This window comes from Ictidomys tridecemlineatus, chromosome 5 (genome assembly GCF_052094955.1).
Source record: "Ictidomys tridecemlineatus isolate mIctTri1 chromosome 5, mIctTri1.hap1, whole genome shotgun sequence".
Lineage (NCBI taxonomy): Eukaryota > Metazoa > Chordata > Mammalia > Rodentia > Sciuridae > Ictidomys > Ictidomys tridecemlineatus.
The window spans coordinates 121865874-121885674 of NC_135481.1; the positions used below are offsets into that span (position 1 = coordinate 121865874).

Sequence of the window (19801 nt, forward strand, 5' to 3'; positions counted from 1 at the left end):
GGATGTGGCTCAACTGGTAGCACGCTCACCTAGTGTGCGTGCGGCCCGGGTTCGATCCTCAGCACCACATATAAACGAAGATATTGTGTCTGCCGAAAACTAAAAAATAAATAATAAAATTCTCTTTCTTTAAAAAAAAAAAATTCTCTCTCTGTCCCTCTCACTCTCTTTAAAATAATAAAGTTATGTCAGGGTGACAGGTGTGAATGGGAACAGTCTAAGACATCCTTGGACATATATTGTCATGCTTATCCCCTGAAGGGAGAAGACATGGGTCTTCTCTTGAATCCCTGTCTCCTCAATTCTCCCAGTGTGAAATTTGACTGTGTTAAGTATGACTTTGATATTTTAGATTCAACATGACCTTTAAACACATCTCTGTAACTTCATCTGGGTGCTTAAGGATTATATAGAGAGATACCACTGTTAACAGTGGAGGTAAATTAGTTTTGGACTTTTTGAGAGAGAATTTTCTATGTTGGTCTCTGTTGGGGAGCTTTCCTATGGAGTATTTTGTCTTTCTTTTTCTTCCTGAGGGATTTTTCAAGATCGTTTTTGACTATGTGACATTTTCAATTCCCATGCTAACCTGGAAGCAAATCCTCTCAATATACAACTCCATTCTGGAGATGATTATAGAGGTCTCCTCCAGTCCAGAGTTCTCTTGAGACTTCCTAGAAAGTGGTTGCAGGCACCTATAGGGCAACTGGAAAGATGAAATGAAGGCTTACACTGTTCAAATGTGACTTGAGGCCAGTGGCATCCAGGATTCTCTGGAGGAAAGTTTGCAATCCAAATGAAAGTTTTTTTTTTTTTTTTGGGGGGGGGGAGGTGGGGTGGTGGTGGTGGTGCTGCTGCTGCTGCTGCTGCTGCTGGGGATTGAACCCAGGGCCTTGTGCATGCGAGGCACTACCAACTGAACTATATCCCCAGCCTGGAAGTTGTTCTTAATAAATTATCAAGTCTTGAAAAATTGACTAAAAATTCCAAAAGTAAAATCCTCCTTTTTTATGTAATAAAGAATGGACTTCTATGGTGTGATTGTCCTCAGAGATGATTGCCTCTAGAGTGTCTCTGACATGCTTGTACACCCACACAGGATTTTGCTTCGGGCAGCAGCTTGAGGCTTTTGCTTTCTCCTGAAGCATGGTTAGTTGGGAAGATGTAGCTCCTCTGGAAGGCCTGCCTGGTTCAGGGCTGCATCTTGGGTGGGGGTAGTGTTGTTGAAGATCCCTCAACCTGAATGCTGTATGATAGGCTCCTTGTTAATTTAAAAGAAAATTTTTTTAGTTGTAGATGGACACAATATCTCTATTAATTTATTTTTATGTGGTGCTGAGGATAGTACCCAAGGGCTCTGTCACTGAGCTGTAGCCCTCCAGCCTCTCCTTGTTAATCTTGACACAGCATGAACAGCAAAAGAAAATAGACCTCCCCAAACCAAGCTTCAAGGCTTTGGTTGTGTAGTCTGTTGGGCAAACTAGTCACTTCCTAAGGTAATACAGGCTCTGTGCTTCTTGCCATGATAGGGCAGAGGCTTCCTGGCAATGCTGATTGTCCTGTATGCCAAATCAGTATTCTGCTTTATGACACCTCTCCAGAGCATGTTTTATGTAGCATCTTGTAGCGAGGCAGCAGCTCTAACTCCGGGTACAGTTTAGTAAGGAAAGCCAGCTTCATAAACTGTGTCAGTGGGGAGAGGGTGAGTCATGCTGAATCAGGGTGATGGAGCGTTTCTTTGCATTAGTTTGACAGGCTAGTATTCAGATCCAAGGAAATTGTTAGCAAGTTTATTTATTTTCAAGACTGCTTAGGCATAGGTAATGTTAATTTTTAAAATTATTAAATGGCACAGGGAGAGGAGTGCATTAATAGAGCACCTTTTGTATGTGCTCATTTCTAGCAATCAGATTTCTCAGAGGCATTTTTCACAAGGAAACTGTGGTGATGATGTGGCGAGTACTCTTGAAAGCTAGGATTTTATCTGTAGTCTCTGACTCTAAAATTCTCATAGTTTTGTCTGTCCCCTGCCCTCCCCTGTTCAGTAATTTATGCAAACATCCTTCCCAACTACACCATGTATGCTTTGTCTTCCACTCTGTGTCTGTGTGTAATCCTCAACCTCCCTGGTAAAACAGTCATATCTGGCTGTTGCCCTAATATTTCTCATGCATGTTTATTACACCATTTATAAATATATGGAATATAACAAATTTTTTAACAGGTTCCATGAATCCTCTGAAGTTGTATGCAAATGTTGTGTGGTCATTTTTTCTTCTTCTGGACAATGGCAGCTTCTGTAGCTTCCTTCACATTCTCAATGGGTTCTGTCCAAAACAAAACACTCCACAGTCTCAAGAACCAGTGCTTTATGGATTAATATTTTTAAACACTCTTATTAAATGAATGAATGCACATGAATTGTGTAGGACAGTGACTGACAAGAAGTTCAAGAATGTCATCCTTCTATGACATTAATATTTGTTTTATACGTATGGTCTTCAGAACTTTTAAATAACTGAACTGCAGTCTATGGAGTCAAATATTACCAGGTTTATCAGTTCCTGTGGTTAGCTATATTTTGGTTTTTCTTTCATTGTTTTTCTTATAGCATTTAGAGACAAATCTCCATATATTTATAATACTTCCCCATATTTTGAATTATCAAGATTCCCAAAAGTGAAATTAATTGCTGGGTCAATGTGTGTGAACATTTTTAAAGCTCTTTGCACACATTTCCAGTAGCACAGTATAGCAGGTCTAATGAGTGTATCTACTGAATGCCAGAGGCCTGAATACCAGAAGCCACAGGCCGGTCTTTCCAGGAGTTCTTTGTAGCAGAGATACTGAGTATGTTTGCTGTACTTTCTTGTACTAGATACATGTAGTGCCTATTACAAAGAATGTGTGTGAGCCACTGAATGCAAAGAATGGCCTGTGTAGTATGTATTTTTCCAGTTCCTAGAAGGTGGAAAACTGTTCTCTTTTGTGAATTTTCTTGATGTTTTTTTCCAACTGAATAGAGTTCTTATCCTTACTTATCAGTTTGTTTGCCTTTTAATTGTTTTACCTCATGTGTTTTTAGTCAAATTTGTGGTTTACTTTGCATGTGCTTCTTTCTTTTCCTCCTACTTTCTAGATTCCCCTGCCTTGTCCTGTTTCTCCTCTAATTTTTCTCATGAAATTAGACAATTGTTGTAATATTTTCTGAAATCTCTATTTTATTTTATTTATTTTTTGGTACCAGGGATTGAACTCAGGAGCACTTAACCACTGAGCCACATCCCCAGCTATATTTTATGTTTAATTTAGAGACATGGTCTCACTGAGTTGCCTAGTGCCTTGCTTTTGCTGAAGCTGGCTTTGAACTCAAAATCCTCCTGCCTCAGCCTCCCAAAAGCCACAGGGATTACAGCTGTGTGCCACCATGCCCAGAATGTTATTACATTTAAAAAAAATTTTTTTGTAGTTGTAAATGGACAGAATGCTTTTATTTGCTTATTTTTATGTGGTGCTGAGGATTGAACTCATTGCCTCACACATTTTAGGCAAGTGCTCTGCTCCTGAGCTACAGCCCCAACCTTTATTATATTTTTTTATACCCTTATTTATTTATTTCTATGTGGTGCTGAGGACCAAATCCAGTGCCTCACACACATGCTAGGCAAGTGCTCTGCCACTGAGCTTCAACCACAGCCCCCTGAAATCTCTTGATATAAAAATATTGAAGCAATGTATATTTATTAAAATGCATTTTACTCATTTATTTTGCAGTATAAGGGATGGAATCCAGGGCCTCATGTGTGCTAGCACACACCCTACCACTGAGCTTGTCACCAGCCCCCATATTTATATATTTATTAAGATGGAATCCAGGGGCACTGAGCCACACCCTCAGTCTTTTTTTTTTTTTTTTTTAGATAGGTGAGAGAGACAGAGACAGAGAGACAGAGAGAATTTTTAATATTTATTTTTTAGTTTTTGGTGGATACAACATATTTGTATGTGGTGCTGAGGATCGAACCCGGGCTGCACGCCTGCCAGGCAAGCGAGCTACAGCTTGAGCCACATCCCCATCCCACCCTCAGTCCTTTTATCTCTTAGTTTTGAGGTAGGATCTCACTAAATTGCTCAGGACCTTGCTAAGTTGCTATGGTTGACTTTTTTTTTTTAATATTTATTTTTTAGTTATAGTTGTACACAATATCTTTATTTATTTATTTGATTTTATGTGGTGCTGAGGATCGAACCCAAGGCCTCTCATGTGCTAGGTGAGTGCTTTGCCACTGAGCTACAGCCCCAGCCCCTGTGGTTGACTTTGAATTTGTGATCTCCCTGTATGCCATTGTGCCCAGTGTAGACTTAGTTATTTTTTTTTTTAAATTTAAATCTTTTAGTGTTTAAACACGGAAATAAATATTCAAGTTTAAAATAAATTTCTATAGTTTAGATTATGTACTTCTGCAAATGTCAGTACTTAGGAAAAGAGGTTTATAAAGGCAATAAAACCATTTAGTTTTTCCCCAGATTACAGATTTACAGTGTAGAATGATTTTTTCATAATGTTTTCAAGCCAGTTTGACAAATTTGGTATATCCAAAAAACCAGAAATCTGTGTACCAGTTCTGGGTGTAGCACATGTGCAGAAGTTGTTCCCGAAGCCTGGTTAACAGTTTTAGAAACACTATGTGGTGGGGGTGGGTTTAAGGAGGAAGACTATCATGGAAGGCTATTTAGGGTTTGTAGGGAAGGGAGAGTGGGTTCTTGATGAGATGGTACTAGACAGTATTCCTGCCTTTATGTAGTTGGGATATGATTCTCTTGGGATTTCTTTCTTTCTTTCTTTTTTTTTGAGAGAGAGAGAGATTCTTAAATATATCTATCTATCTATCTATCTATTTATTTTTAGTTTTTGGCGGACACTTGTTTGTATGTGGTGCCTAGGATCGAACCCAGGCCGCACACATGCAGGTGAGCACGCGCTACTGCTTGAGCCACATCTCCAGCCCTTGGGATTTCTTTTCTTGATTTGTACAGCTGCCACTGTGTTGTTCTTGACTGTATCCATGGGAACCTAAATAGAATGATAGCAGTTATAACTTGATGCTAGGCAGATCTAGCTCATAATGTATTAAAACTTTTCATTAAAAAGAGTTTGAGAGGGCTGGGGTTGTGGCTCAGTGGCAGAGCGCTTGCCTTGCATATGTGAGGCACTGGGTTTGATCCTTAGCACCACATAAAAATAAACAAACAAAATAAAGATACTGTATCCATCTGTAACTAAAAAAATATTTTAAAAAAAGTTTGATATTTGGGCTGGGATTATGGTTCAGCAGTAGAGTGCTCACCTAACAAGTGTGAGATGCTGGGTTCGATCCTAATACCACATAAAAATAAATTGTGTCCAACTACAACTAAAAAAAATTTAAAAAAAAAGTTTGATATTTTACCTTTCATGGGGAAAGGTAACTAAATGAAGGTAGTTTGGAATCACAACTGTGAAATTATATAAATGCTTTCTAGTACAAAAGACTAGTCATGTTTTTAGTTAATCATATGTCAGAATGGAAGAGAATTATTTGAAGTGACTGCATTTCTTCAGGCTGGTCCCTTATTGTAAAGGGTCAATCAGTGTTGAAAGGTGTATTGATTAGATGCAAACCTGTCTTATTTTTTTTTTTTTTTTTTTTTTTTTTTTTTTTTTAAAGAGAGAGTGAGAGAGAGAGGGGGACAGAGAGAGAGAGAATTTTAACATTTATTTATTTTTTCTTAGTTCTCGGCGGACACAACATCTTTGTTGGTATGTGGTGCTGCTGAGGATCGAACCCGGGCCGCACGCATGCTAGGCGAGCGCGCTACCGCTTGAGCCACATCCCCAGCCCCCGCAAACCTGTCTTAGAGACAGCAAACCTCAGAGTGATCACATCCTAAATAGTTCTTCTGCCTCTGAAAGGCTTGGGAACTAACTAGGGTGGCATCATGGAAATTGAGATACCACCCTCCTCTTTTGGTTACAATTTAATAATGAAAATAATAACAATCATTATTTTGGTGCTACTGGGGTTCTACCGAGCTCTACTGCTGAGCTGTATCCCTAGCACTTTTTAATTTTGAGACAGGATCTCTCTGTGTTGTCAAGGCTGGCCTTTAACTTTCACCTTTCTTAGTCTTCTATATTGCTGAGATTACACAATTTTAATTTTTTTTTTGGTACCATGATTGAACCCAGGGGTGCTTAACCACTGATCCATGTCCCTAGTCCTTTTTTTATGTTTTATTATTTTTTTTTTCCAGGAGAAAAATCATTTCATTCTAATAAACTCAAAGAACATCAGAACAGCTGACTTAAGGAGGCCACACATTTGCCCAGTCCCAACTCGGTGTACTTCTGTACTAACTCAGTGAACTTCTTCTTTTTTTTTTTTTTTTAAAAAAGAGAGAGAGAGAGAGAGAATTTTTAATATTTATTTTTTAGTTCTCGGTGGACACAACATCTTTGTTTGTATGTGGTGCTGAGGATCGAACCCGGGCCGCACGCCTGCCAGGCGAGCGTGCTACCGCTTGAGCCACATCCCCAGCCCCTCAGTGAACTTCTATACAGTTAGAACAGTGTCATTTGCTGCCATTCACAAACACTGAAGCTATTAAATGAGGTTTTACATTGCAGTTTTACATTCATACTTTCATATATCAATTACATTTTTATGTTAAAGTAACTTGGAGCTGGGGATGTGGCTCAAGCGGTAGCGTGCTCGCCTGGCATGAGTGCGGCCCGGGTTCAAACCTCAGCACCACATACAAAGATGTTGTGTCCGCCGAAAACTAAAAAATAAATATTAAAATTCTCTCTCTCTCTCTAAAAAAAAAAAAGAGTAATAAGTTCTGACTCAAATCAAAAGTTAAAAAATATACTTCAACCCTTATGTTTATAGGTGAGTTATTAAAAAAAAAAAGTAACTTGATCATCAGAGCTGATTTTCCACTTCAATTTGAACTTCTTGATTAGACTAATCCGTTAGCAATTCTGCACTGCTTCAGCACCTCATTGAAACCCTCACAGAGCTTAACATCAGCCTGGTTCTGGGCACACTCCAAAAATTGTTTTATCTCATAAAAGCAAGGGTCACCAAGCTGCTGCTGCTGCTGCTGTGCTGGCTGGGTTCCCTGAGGCTCCTGGTAAGTGATATCAGGCTTTGTGGGCTTGGCAGTACTTCCTCCACTGAAGTCCCCCAGTGATGGCATGGCCGAGTATGTGCCCCACAGCAGAGCCCACTGCCACACCAGCCACAGTGGTTGCCATCTGGGCCATCAGACCTGGCTGCTGGAGTGCCACAGCAGGGGACCAGACTGCAGATCGTGGGGCTGCAGCTGGTGACTGAGTTGCTGGTGCCAGCCTGGAAGCAGCTTCATCTGAGGGGCCCGGCTGGCTGGGGGCACCACGTGCTGTGAAGTGCGGCTCCCGCTTCCACGCAGCATGGTAAGTTCGCAGCGGCTCAGCCTTATGTTTTATTTAGAGACAGGGTCTCACTGAGTTGCTAAGTGCCTCACTAATCTTTGAGGTTGTCTTTGAGCTCTGATCCTCCTATGTTCACCTCCCAAGTTGCTGGGATCACAGGCGTGCTACATGGTGCCCAGCAATTTTAATTTTTTAATAGGTAAAGTTACTTGGAATAAAGTAACTACTTTTCAGAAAGCATCAAGGGGACTGTAATTGGCCTCTTACTGTGTTATTCGTATCACACAGTTTTCTTTTTCTTTTTTTTTTTTTTTTTTTAGTTATCCGCGGACACAACATCTTTGTTTGTATGTGGTGCTGAGGATCGAACCCGGGCCACACACATGACAGGCGAGCGCGCTACCGCTTGAGCCACATCCCCAGCCCCAGATCATACAGTTTTCTTCCCCAGAGGCTGATCTGATTTTTTTCTTTGGATCTGATTATAATTTTAAAAAACCATTTGAGTAACTATTCAATAGATAATATATGGGGCTTTTGTACCAGCCACATTAAATGCATTACAGAATAATTGTAGGAAGCAGTTACTATCAACTCCACTTTACTCATAAGAAAACTGAGGCTTTAGAGGTAATAAATAACTTGCCTAGTCAATTGCATTCTTTAAGAAAGCAGGGGCCACCTTTCATTTCTGCTGTGTTCCCTGTATCTGGCATAGTTTCTCTGCAAAATTTCTAAAGGCTGGTCTCACAAAGATTGTTGTGATATCTCTCATTTATAGCTTTGGTTTTTTTTTTTTTTTTTAAAGAGAGAGTGAGAGAGGAGAGAGAGAGAGAGAGAATTTTTTTTTTTAGTATTTATTTTTTAGTTCTCGGCGGACTCAACATCTTTGTTGGTATGTGGTGCTGAGGATCGAACCCGGGCCGCACGCATGCCAGGCGAGCGCGCTACCGCTTGAGCCACATCCCCAGCCCTCATTTATAGCTTTGAACTTTGAGCTGCACCTCTCTCTTCATAGAAAAGTTGTTGAGAATTGGGACAGCAGTCAGTCTGCATATTTAGCAAGGGAACCTGATGTCATATATATGCATATTTGTTGTTGCTCTTATTGGGAACATTTGAGAGTACATCTTGTGGTTTGCTAAAGTCTAGTATCTGGGCACGAGGATAGTTAAGAAATGGTCTGTATAATTGTGACAGCAATCCATTTGGGTGTGTTTAGTTTTCACTGCTTAGTATCTTAGTCTACTGTCCTTTCAGTTTCTTGATTTAATAGAATACGTAAGAGTAGAAGGAGTCTGAATGGGGCACAGTGGTGCATGCCTGTAATCCTAATGACTCAGGAGGCTGAGGTAGGAGGATTGCAAGTTCCAGGCCAGCCTCTGCAGCTTACTGAGGGCTGGGGATGTAACTTAGTGGCTAAGTGCCCCTGGATTCAGTCCCCAGTACCAAAAATAAAAATAAAAGAAGGAATCCAATAGACAGAATGAACTTCTTTGTCTGCCAATATTAGCAAGTGCCTGTGCTTTTGAAAATCTTTGTTTTCTTGGTATATGCTTTGAGTTTTTAAACTTTTTTTAAACAGTAGGAATTTAACCCAGGGTTTAAACCAGGGATTTAACCTCCATCCTTTCTTAAATTTTCTTTTGAGACAGGTCTCTTTAAGTTGCCCAGGCCAGCTTGAATGTATAATCTTCCTGCTTTGGTCTCTTGGGTAGCTGGGATCATAGGCCTTTGCCATCATGTCTGACTAACTTTCTTACCTGTGAATTGTAGAAAATAGAATTTTAGAGCTGGGTAGGATTATTGAGATTATTTGCTAAGAAAAAAATTTAAGGACAATTCGATTCTATACATTATTGTGGAAGGCATTTCTCATTTGTTAAATGAGGATAGTATTTATTTCATAGAGTTGATAGGAAGATTGAGAGAGAAACTTCATAACTCTTGGGCTGATGATTAGTGGTAATACTAGTAATTTCAAACTTTGGGGACATGTGTCTGCTAGCAGAGCATGGACAGAAGTCTGGGGCAATATGGATGGGACAGGGGATGGGGTAGGAAGGCCATTTTAAAGTAAGTTAGTTAGCTAGCTAGCTATTTTTTTTGTTTGTTTATTTGTGGTGCTGAGGATCAAACCCAGTGCCTCACATGTGTGAAGCAAGTGCTTTACTGCTGAGCCATAACCCCAGCCCCTTAAAATTTTTTTTTAATAGTATTTTAAAGTTGACAGTGAAAGCTAAGCAATAGAAGTGGAAGAAATGAGGTTTGAGAGAATGTGAATGAAGCATGGAGAGCTGGCAGGAAAGAAAGAGAGGTACAGAGATTGAGTTTTGATGTGACAAGTGATGGAATACCAGAAACAGGAGAACCTTCTGGAGATGGTGTTTGTGTTTTGGAAACAGAAAAGTGGAAGAGTGTGTAGTCATTTCTTTGGCAGAACTGATAGGGGATGGTGTGAGGCCAGTGTGAAGCACATGCCGCTGCAGGACCTCAGAAAGGCCTAGGAAGTGGAGGTGCCAGGTGTCTCCAGAGGCCTGGCATTGTAGCACTGGGGCTAAACGGGAGTGCCAACTGCAGGTCTGTAGGCAGTCCTTGATTTTTGGATTCTGGCTTCACCCCAGCAGCCTAACCATGCCTTCCCTATCCTAGCATAGGACAGTTCACTCTTAGTCATAAGTTTGAACCAAAGAGACTCTAGATTTATTTGAAGGCAGAAGATGGATAGGACCAGACATGGGAGAGTGGGAATGTACATAGATTAAGTGAAATTTGCCTATTAAATGGTGAGAATCACTTGGCATCTCCAAATTCTATTAGTATGGCCTCTGCTCTGCAGGCACCAGTTTTGAAGATTTTCCTTTGGAAGGAAATTGGCCCAGTTGTGAGATCTACAGATGCTGACAGTCGAATGTCACCGTGTGTTCCAGGGCCATTAATGTTTCCTTAATACAACAGCAGCATCATTTTGTTGTGTCTGGCACTTTCTGGTGTCTGGATTTGGAAAGAGCTCAGTAGGCATTTCTGGCTCAAGTTTCTTGGCTGTGGCTTCAGTTATGGTCACTTGGTGGCTGGACTGAACAGCAGGGTGCTGAAGCACCTTTTCTCCTGTGGTCTCTCACAGGCTGATTTGTGCTCTGCATAGCATTATACTCTGATGCAAGTGTTATACTCTGCACAGCATTATACTCTGCTGCTCTGCACAGCATTATACTCCCATGCAAGCCTCAGAGGCAGGTATTCTTGGAGATCCAGGGGTAACCGTATTGTTCTTTATGTCCTAGCCTTATAAGTTCCATGATGATACCATTCTGCCATAGTCACATCTGCTCAGCTTTCTGGGGAGGGAACATGGATTCCCACTCTGCTAGGAGCTGCATTACTGTCGCACTGAAAAGAGGCCCATATGGGCTGAGAGGGGTTGTTGTGCGCATCTTTGGAAAATGCAGTATGCCACAGTTTTTGGTTTGATCCTAACAATTCACATGCCTCCTATTTGGAAATTACTCTTATACCCTTCCCCTGAACCCCTCCTGGTTTCATCACCTTATGGTTTAGCTACAAGTTTAGGATCCTACCACTTAAATCAGCCCCAGTATGGCCAGCTGAAGCTCCTCAGGTGTGCTTTCTCTAGCCCTAAACCCATGTGCATTTGAGATTGAAGTAATCTGCCGCTCCCTCCACTTTATAATGGTGGGAAGGTTTGAGATAATTGCTGCAGACACATCTGTTCAGAAGAGTGGACAGCAGGAGGTACAGTAGTCCCTGGTGTGTAGCTTTTTTGAAATTCAGCCAGGATTCAGTTCTGTTGCCTGAGAGTGATTCTCTGGGGCTCTTGTCCCTGTTCTCTGGGAGTTTTATTTTCTCTCTCTCTCTCTCTCTCTCTCTCTCTCTCTTTTTTTTTGCGTGTTGATGACTGGCCTTGAGCGTGCTAGGCTAGTGCTCTATCTCTGAGCCACATCCTCAGTCTTTTTTTATTTTTATTTTGAGATAGCATTTTGCTAAATTGCCCATTCTGGCCTGGAATTTGCAATCCTTCTGCCTTGAGCTCTCAAATAACTGGGATTATAGGTGTGCAACATAGTGCCTGGCTTTTTGTTCTGCTTTATGAGTTACTTTTTTTTTTTTTTTGAACAAGAAATGGCTGTTTTTTTTGAATAGGTGACTAGTTTTCTTTGTCAAGTTTGTGCTTATAGTATTTTGGGAGGAATGTAATCATCCCTTCATCCTGTGTTGTTTTGTCTCAATCCAACTGGTACAACTCCGTTAAAAATGTTTTGGGCTCTCTATGTTAATTTGTAATCCACTCCATTAGACAGAAGCCACATGGAGAAGTTTCTTTGTGACAAGTTCTTCAGTTCCTAGGGAGTCCACTGTGAAACTGCTGACCTTCCCTTTCTCTTAAGCTTTGGAAGGAGAGGATGTGCAGAGGCAGCCAGATCCTTACGAAGTCCTGGGTCTATTTGGGAGGTCAGTATGGACCACCTTTTTATATCTCCGGGTTTTTTTTTAATATTTTTTTTAGTTGTAGGTGGACACAATACCTTTATTTTATTCTTACATGGTGCTGAGGATCAAACCCAGTGCCTTCCACATGTGAGATGAGCACTCTATCACTGAACTACAATCCCAGCTCTGAGGTTTTAAAAAAGCTTTATAATTACAGTGTAGATTTGATCTTCTCCCCTGAAAATAATTGAGAGTCATTTCTTTTTTTATTTTGATAATCATTTTTGCAGTGGGGATAAGAAATAATTTAATTGTTATTTAATTACTCATTGAACCTAGTTAGTCTTAATGCCTTTTTCTTAAAAAAATATCATTTTAGTTTGTTTGCTTGTTTATTTATTTATGCAGTACTGAGGATAGAACCCAGGTATGCTCTCCCACTGAGGCACACCCCCAGCCCTTTTTGTTTTGAGACAGGATTTTGCAGACTTGCCCATATTGACATTGAACTTCTAATCCTCATGCTTCAGCTTCTGGAGTAGCAGGGATTACAGGTGTCCACCACCATGCCTGGTTTGATTCCATTATTTGTTTTTTAATTTTTCTGCAGTTCCACATTTTTTATTGGAGCATTATAGTCACACATAATGGAATTTCTTGTTACATATTTGCATGTGCACTCAATATAATAATATAATTTGGCCAATATCACACCCCAGCACTTCTCCCCTCTCTCCCTTCCTTCACCCCTTGGTCCCTTTCCTCTACTGCTCTCCCTTTGATTTCCAAGAGCTCCACCCTCACCTTTCTTTCTTTCTTTCTTTTCTTTTTCTCTCTAGCTGCCACATAAGAGAGAAAACATGACCCTGACCTTCTGAATTTGACTTGTTTTGCTTAACATGGTGGTCTCTCATTCCACCATTTTCCTGTGAATGACATAATATCATTTTTGTTTATGGCAGAATAAAACTCCATTGTGTATATTTACCACATTTTCTTTATCCATTCATCCATTGATGGCACCTATGCTGGTTCCATAGTTTTGGCTACTGTGAATTGTGCTGCTATAAATACACGGGTATGCATGTGTCACTGTAGCATGATGACTTTAATTCTTTAGGATAAATCCTTATGGGTAGAGCTGGGTCATATGGTGGTTCCATGCCTAATCTTTTGAGAAACCTCCATATTTATTTTTTTCATTTATTTTTTGGCCATTTGTATTTCTTCTTTAGTGAAGGGTCTGTTTAATTCCTTTTTTCCATTTACTAATTGGGTTAATTGATTATTTTGCTATGATTTTTTTAAGCTCTTTATATGTACTAGATATTCTGCAGAAGAGTACCTAGCAAAGATTTTCTTCCATTCTCTCTTCATGTTCTTAATTGTTTTCCTTTGTTGTGCAGAAGCTTTTTAATTTGATGCTATACCATTTTTTAATATTTATTTTTTAGTTACAGGTGGACACAATGTCTTTACTTGATGCTGAGGATTGAACCCAGTGCCTTATGCACACCAGGTGGTTGCTCTTGAGCCACAACCCCAGCCCCCAATGCCATTTCATTTTTTAACTCTTGACATTTTTTTAACTCTTTGGTTCTAATGAGAAAGTCATTGCCTGTGTATATATGCTGGAGAGCTGACCCTACATTTTTTTCTAGGAGTTGCATAGTTTCTGGTCTAATTCTGAGGTCTTAGATCCATTTTGAGTTGTTTTTTTGGGCAGGGTGAGAGACAAGGGTCTAGTTTTATTCTTCAACATATGGATAACCAGTTTCCCCAGTACCGTTTGTTAAAAAGATTGTCTTTTCTCCACAGTATGTTTTTGGCATCTTTGTCAAGGATCAGATGACTATCTGTGTGTGTTTCTCTGTCTTCTATTCTGTACCTTTGGTTTATATGTCTGTTTTTAAGCCCGTACTATGAAGTGTGTGACTGTAGCTCTGTAGTATAATTTGAAGTCAAGTATTGTGATATCTCCAGTGTTACTCTTTTGGCTTAGAAATTGCTTTGGCTATTCTGGGTCTTTTATTCTCCCAAATGAATTTTAGGACTTTTTTTTTTCTAATTTTGTGAAGAATTTTATAATATTTTGATGGGAATTGCTGAGTCTGTACATTGCTTTTGGTAGTATGGCCATTTTATCAATATTAATTCCATCTATCCATGAACAAGGGAGATCTTTGCATCTTCTAAGGTGTTCTTCAATTTCTTTCTTATATGTTCTATAGTTTTCATGGTAGAGGTTTTTCACCTCTTTTTGTATATTTATTACAAGGTGTTTTCTTGTTGTTGTTGTTTTGTTTTGAGGTTATTGTGAATGGAATTTCTTAGCAGATTCATTGTCAGTATATAGGAAAGCTGTTGATTTTTTTTTTGGGGGGGGGGGTCCAGGGATTGAGCTCTGGGGCACTCAATCACAGAGGCATAACTCCAGCCCTATTTTGTATTTTATTTAGAGACAGGGTCTCACTGAGTTGCTTAGTACCTTGCTGTTGCTGAGGCTGGCTTTGAACTCGAAAACCTCCTGCTTTAGCCTCTGGAGCTGCTGGAATTATAGGCATGCATCATCGTATTTGGCCAAAGCTATTGATTTTTGAATGTTGATTTTGTAACCTGCTATATTGCCATATTTATTAGCTCTAGCAATTTTTTTGGTTTTCTTGGTATAGGATCATATCTTCTGCGAACAGTGATAATTTGACCTTCTTCCTTTCCTATTTTTAATCCCTTTTATTTCCTCTCTTTCCTAATTGCTCTGGCTAGAATTTCTAGTAACATTAAATAGAAGTGGTGGGAGTGGGGATATCCTTGTCTTGTCACGGATTTCAAAGGAAATGCTTTCACAGGAATTTCAGGTGTGTACCACTATGCCTGGCTTGACTTCTATAGTTTTAATTGGCTTCCCAGCTCATTTCTCTGCTCTTTTATTTTATCATAGCAGTAGGAAGCAGTCTGAGGGGAAACTTCTAGAATTCTGTCTGGAAATCTCCTTAGATGGATTATTGAGTTCATTAGGTACATTTTCTGTTTTCTACATTTCTGCAGGACAGATTTTCCACTTCTACATAACAGGACTCCCTTATTCGCCAAGGTTGAGTAATTATTATTATTATTATTTTATTTCCCACTGGGCTTTTCCTGTCAGTCTCCTTGTTGAGGCCTTTCAGGTACAAACAGCCTCTTCAGGGCCCTCCAGTGCCTGCCTGCCTCCTAGATCTGAAACTGTTGCTAGATTTTTTTGTTGCTGCAACATCTCACTTGCACATGCCACAGTCTGTTCCATTCACTCTTAATGCCTGAAAAATGACCCCCAAAATTTAGTGACTTAAAATAATTTCATGGTTTCTGTGGGTCAGGACTTTGGGAAGAGCTTGGTTGGGCATTTATAGCTCAGATGATTTCTGTGGTTGCAGTGAGGCCAGAGAGTTGAAGGACTAGTGGCTGTGGGTGGGTGAGGCTTTGCTTGCACCTGGGGGTGACTGAACATTTCTGGCCATGGGGTCTGGGTATACTAGTTTACATTTCAGGGCATTGAGACTTTGCACATGGTGGCTCTCTGTCCATAGGTGTATGTTTCAAGAGAACCAGGCCAAATCTGTTTCACTTTTTTGACTTAAGTCTGTCTGTCTGTCTGTCTGTCTGTCTATCTATCTATCTATCTATCTATCTATCTATCTATCTATCTATTTATTATTTATTGTGTTTGTAATAGAACTGAGGGCCTCAAGCATGCCAGATAAGCAAGTATTCTACCATTTAAGCTCCACCTCAGCCCTAAATTAATCTCTGAGGATTTCTATGTAGCTTCTGCGGTGGTCCCAAACCTGTCTGTGTTTATGGAGGGAACATAGACCTTGCCACTTAAAGGCAGAGCATCAGTCGACCCCATTGTAAAACTGTCAAGAGAGGTGGCCAGCTTTGGAACTTTTTTTTTTTTAACAGCCTTCTGTAGCCTCCAGTGAAGCAGTTAGATCCCTGTCTGATCACTGTAGGGCAGTCTGGCCACTGAATGTACCCCATCTGTGTACATGATGTTAAAACTTAATACTCCTTAACGACAGCTGAAGAGTTGAGGGTTATCAGGCACATGAAAAAAGTCTCTAACAGTCTTAATGCAAACAGATAAAAGGAAGCCTGTGAAGAAACAGGAAATGCATTGCGGAAGAGAAGTTCAAACTTAAAGTTTAAAGTAGTGAAACAAAATTCATGACACAAAATAGGGGACCATTCAGAGAACCAGAAACAGCTCTTGGAAAATAGGATGGCAGGGGAAATTTTAATAGGAAACAGGAATTCTTTCAGGAAGTATTAAGCAAGGATAGATGAAAAGGAGAAGGAATAATGTCCAGACCTTGATTGGATCCTTGACTGAAAAAATATCATTTGAGATGAGAGGATGTGTGGAAATGTGAATAAGGGCTGTATCTTAAGTGATGATGAAAAATGCTAATTTTCTGTAAGTATGGTAATGACACTGGTAATATGGGAAAAGTTTCTTATTTCTTATTTATGATTCTGCATTTTGGGGCAGGGGGTATGAAAGCGTACTATACGGGAGAAGTGAGTGTATGTGTAAGAGTGAGGGATAGTTAATGCAGTTATGGCATAAGGTTAATAATTGATTAATAAAGACCCCCAGAACTGAATACTTACCAGTGTTAACTGATCAGTTCATGGGATCCGGTGTCTGAATATTATGTGTTCAGAGAAAGGAAAAAAGAGAATATTGAGAGGAAGCAATATTGAGTTAATGCTTGAAAAATTTCCAAAGCTGAAATAAGTCTCCAGATGGAGCAGACCCACTGAGTGCCCAGCACAGGGATGAGAGTGAAAAATACATCTGGCACTGCACTATGCCATTTCAGAACACAGACTTAAAACAGTGGACTGAGAACCTAGGAGGCTACTGGTTCCAAGTGCCTTGGAGCCTTACTTACAATCTAGGATTCTATGCCAAACAGCAATGTGGAGATAAGATATTTGTGGCCATGTATGACGTTTTTGCAAATTATCTTTTTTCCCCCGGACAACTTAAATACTTTGCAGGTGTGATGCTCTATCCCTCACCCTCTAGGGTTTTTCTTTTTTCTTTTTTTTAACTTTTACAACCCTAACCCAGGATTTTTTCTTTTTAAGCAAGAGATTTATTGTGATGTAATTTATGCAACTTGCCCATATTAAAATATATGTAATTTTGTGATTTTTTTTAAACGGTCTTCGCTGAACCCTTGTCATACCCTTTTTAGAATGTTTTTATCACTCCTGAAGGAAACCACATATTTTCTAGCCACCATCCTGTGATTCCCCAGCACTAGGCAGTTGCCTGTCTCCTCCTGGGCTCACCTGTTCTAGATGTTTCATGTAAATGGGCCCATATAAAATGTGGTTCTTTATGACTGGCTTTGTATCCTTAGCATAATTTCCTTCAGTCCTGGGGATTGAACCCAGGTCCTCTTCACAGTTGAGCTACACCTCAGCCCTTTTTAAATTTTAATTTTGAGACAGGGTCTCACTAAGTTGCCTGAGCCTCCCAAGTAGCTGGGATTATAGGCATGAGTCCCCACACCTGGCTCCTTCATTCCTTTTCATCACTGAATAATATTCCATTGTATAGCTATACTACATATATCCATTATCAGTTGATAGACATTTGATATTATACATAGCCAAACATTTGTGTGCAGCTTTTTAAAGAACATGCAGAAATGAAATTTCTATTTTTTTGGTCCTGAGGACTGAACCCAGGGATGCTTAACCACTGAACTATATCCCCATCCCTTTTTGTTTTATATTTTTGAGACAGGGTCTTGCTGAGTTGCTTAGGGCCTCATTAAATTACTGAGGCTGGTCTTGAACTTGGGATCCTCTTACCTCAGTCTCTTCCAAGTTGCTGGGATTTTAGGCATGTGTCGCCAAGCCTGGCTGAAGTTTATTATTTATTTATTTATTTTTGTAGTTGTATATGAACAGAATGCCTTTATTTATTTGTTTATTTTTATGTGGTGCTGAGGATCAAACTCGGGGTCTTGCACATGCTAGGCCAGCGTTCTACTGCTGAGCCACAATCCTAGCCCCATGGAATGATCTTGTCTCTGGTGGAAGATGCAGGTGTTGACTTGGGCTGGACACTGGGAGGACGTTGAGATTTTTTGTTATGGATGTCTTGGACGTAGATACTGAGTACGACCCTGAAGAGAAAGGTATGTGTCCTGGGTCCTGGCTTTCATGAACATTTGGCTCTCCATGCCTTGTTGGATTTGCTGTGGGCCATGCTGACTTTCCTCATGGCATCTGTGACTTGACTGAGCAGCCTGTACCCAAAGACTGCCTGTTGGTTTCCTGCCCTGTATTCTACCTATATCACCTTTGCAAATCTCCACTCTCAGGGCCCCAAATGTAGTGCCGGGTTCCTGTGTATAGGTTTCTGTGTGAATGTATGTTTTCATTTCTTTTGGAAATACCTGGGACTGTAGTGTTTAACTTTGAGGAACTGCCAGGCTGTTCTAGAGCGGCTACATCTTGTACGTTCCCTCCAGAGGCACATGAAGGCCCAGAGTCTCCTCCATGACTTTAATTATAACTGTTCGGGGTGTTAAGTGGTAGCTGATTGTGGTTTTGATTTGTGTTTCCCTGACCTCTGATAGTGTTGAGTTTCCTATGCTTTTGTGCAGAAATGTTTATTTCAGACCCTTCTCCATTTTTAAAAGTTTTTAATGTATCAGTATATTTTTCCTGTAAATAATGGTGTTTTCTTTTACAACTATAATATAACCATCAAAATCTGGAAATTAGAACACTGATACAGTAACACCTCCAACCTCCAGTGTCTCTTTGATGTTCTTCAGAGGTCTGGAATCCAGTCTAGAGTTATGTGTTGTATTTAGTTGTCATGTCTCCTTAGTTTCCTTCCTCCTGGAATTGTTTCTTAGTCTTTTTTTGATGATCTTCTGTGATTTTTGAATTTTTGAAGAATACAGCAGTTACTTTACAGGATGGCCACCAAATTGAGTCTTGTCTGGTGCTTTTTCATGACCAGATTCAAATTTTCTTCTTTGGGCAGTGTTACAAAAGAGATTTGCTTTTCTTTGTATGCCACATCAGGAAATACACAATGTAGATTCATCTTACTTGTGATCACATTAGCCTTTATCTCTTTATTTTAGGATGATATCTGCCAGGATTCTCTATTGTAAAATTACTTAAGAAGAGTTCTTGTACTTATTAATTAATGTGTGCAATAAGCAGATTGTTGGAGGTGAATTCAGGGGCTTCTCCTGCTCCCATTTACTTACTCATATCAATATGGGACTTAATGGTTTCCAGTTTTATTAAATGGTTACAGCCAGTTCATAACTAGCATTTTTTTTTAATTTGATGCTCAATTTGTTACACATGTGGCTAGTGGGAGCCTTTTTTTTTTTTTTTTTTAAATTGCTGGGGATTGAACCCAGAGGCACTCAACCACTAAGCCACATCCCCAGCCCCATTTTGTATTTTTTTTAGAGACAGGATTTCACTGAGTTGCTTAGCACTTTGCTGTTGCTGAGGCTGGCTTTAAACTCTTGGTCCTCCTGCCTCAGCCTCCTGAGCTGCTGGAATTACAGGTGTGTATCACCATGGCCTGCTGGGGGAGTCTTTTTAAGATGGCTCCAATGAACTTTTGAGAAATCCCCCTCTTTCTTTGAATTGCTTTTGGCTTTCTGGTATATCAAAATATTCCAAGATGATCTTGCACTTTCTTTTTTTTTTTTATTGGTTGTTCAAAACATTACAAAGCTCTTGGCATATCATATTTCATACATTTGATTCAAGTGGGTTATGAACTCCCATTTTTACCCTGTATACAGATTGCAGATCACATCGGTTACACATCCATGTTTTTACATAATGCCA

General features: G+C 39.9%; 1 protein-coding gene and 1 pseudogene across 2 annotated transcripts in view; one reads left to right on the forward strand and one right to left on the reverse strand.

Moving 5' to 3' along the window:
• Window positions 1–19801, forward strand: part of Rcor1 (REST corepressor 1) — a 128397-nt gene that overhangs the window by 32143 nt on the left and 76453 nt on the right. The gene's annotated exons all lie outside the window — the stretch shown is intronic.
• LOC101954314 (coiled-coil-helix-coiled-coil-helix domain-containing protein 2 pseudogene) lies at window positions 6989–7476 on the reverse strand (annotated as a pseudogene).